Source organism: Sciurus carolinensis, chromosome 4, assembly GCF_902686445.1.
Source record: "Sciurus carolinensis chromosome 4, mSciCar1.2, whole genome shotgun sequence".
Lineage (NCBI taxonomy): Eukaryota > Metazoa > Chordata > Mammalia > Rodentia > Sciuridae > Sciurus > Sciurus carolinensis.
In genome coordinates, this window is record NC_062216.1 from 27,578,040 (window position 1) to 27,579,755 (window position 1,716).

Consider the following 1,716-nt stretch of genomic DNA (forward strand, 5'->3'; position numbering starts at 1 on the left):
TGGGGTGTAGTTCAGTGGTAGAGTATTTGCCTAGCATGTGCAAGGCCCTGGGTTCAATTCCCAGCACCTCAAAAAGTCATTCTACCTCTTCATTGGACCTGAGTCAGTGTGATTCATTTAAAATGTCAAACTTAATTTAGATAAAACATGCTTGAAAAACAATTCTGTTTGGTTAAGAAAGAGGTTAATGAGGAAAATGTAATCCCCACTCCAAAGCCATTGGAATGCAAAGCCATATTTATTTGCATGTGTGGTATCTGTAAAAGGTCCAAAGAATTTTGTTTTTGGTGTTTTGAATTGTTTATAATGCACTCTCTTTTTATTCCATCCACTAACAATTCCCAGAAATTATGTAAATCAAAAGAAAAATATAAATGAATTTGGATTTTAAGAAAATTACCAGTTGCAACATCAGCTTTACCCACAGTTCATAAAGCAGGTGATTATGGGGACAATAAGGAAAAATGTCATTAAATCAGTAAAAATCTCTTGAATCTTGCCAAATCTGTAACAGCGCCTAAAAGTCTGACACTTCAAAATAGTCCTTGCCAAATTTTGCAACAAAATTTCACTAATAATGATGCTCATTTAGAAGGATTTAGTTTAGATATTCCAGGCTGCAGGAAACGAAAACAAACTGAATAATTTCTTTGACGTTGTTGTTTTATTAAATCATTCCCAAAGTGTCAAATTAAACAAATCTATTCTTTTAAAAGTAACCCTGGAAAGGTCGTCAACTTTTCAACAGACCAATTTCTCATCTCACTTTTAGGCTATTTTCTTGCACATTTCAGGTTCAGGAATTGCTTCATTAAGAACACTAGATTTCAAAACAAACCCATTTTCCTCTGAAGCCTAGCAGTCAAAGCAGAGCCCAGTGCTGGGAAGCCACAGGGTATCAATTCACAAAAGGCCAGGACCTGGGAGCCAGGGATGTCTTGGCAGAAAGTCAGTTACATTAATGTTCAGGCCACAAGTTCACATTTTATATGGAGTAGGTGCTCCATTACAGCACAGTGCTCAATGTTACCTTTATTTAATAATAATGGCTAGAATTACCATTACTTAAAACTTTTATTTCAGTGCCTTGATCTGCCATTTAAATGATCCCTCCTACCCTTTAAAATATGCAAGAACAAAACTAACCTGTTTATGACATGTTAACATTTCTGTATTTGGCAAGTTCTTTTAGATACATAGAGTGATGCTGTTCTACTGTAACTAAATCCCTTTTACTGAAGTTTTCAGCAGACAGGACCTATTGGTAGCTTGAGCTTTAGGGGAGTGGGTCGGAGTGGGGGATTGTGAAGAATTTATAGTATGACCTTGCCCTGACAGTCACTTTCCCATTCCACACTCTTCTCAAGAGATCATACAGCAGATGGGTGCGGTGGCGCACACCTGTAATCCCAGCTCAGGAGGAGGATGGAGAGTTCAAAGCCAGCCTCAGCAACTTAGCGAGGCCCTAAGCAACCTAGTGAGACCCTGTCTCTAAATAAAATATAAAAAAGGCTGGGAATGTGACTCAGGGTTAAATCCCTGGTACCAAAAAATAAAAATAAATAAATAAATACATAAAATAAAAGTTATAGAGCAATAGTTTTCAAAGTCTATTCCCTGGACCAGTTTTGGCACCACTCAGAAAATTGTCAGTAATGTAAATTTTCAGGTTCCACCCCAGACCTGCTGAATCACAAAATAGGCATGGAGCCCAGC

At 37.6% G+C, this 1,716-nt stretch overlaps 1 non-coding gene across 1 annotated transcript; it reads left to right on the forward strand.

Annotated features, from left to right (window-relative positions):
- On the forward strand, positions 1–72 carry Trnaa-agc (transfer RNA alanine (anticodon AGC)). The gene has a single exon. It is a non-coding gene; the product is annotated as a tRNA-Ala (tRNA).
- Positions 73–1,716: the final 1,644 nt, after the last annotated feature.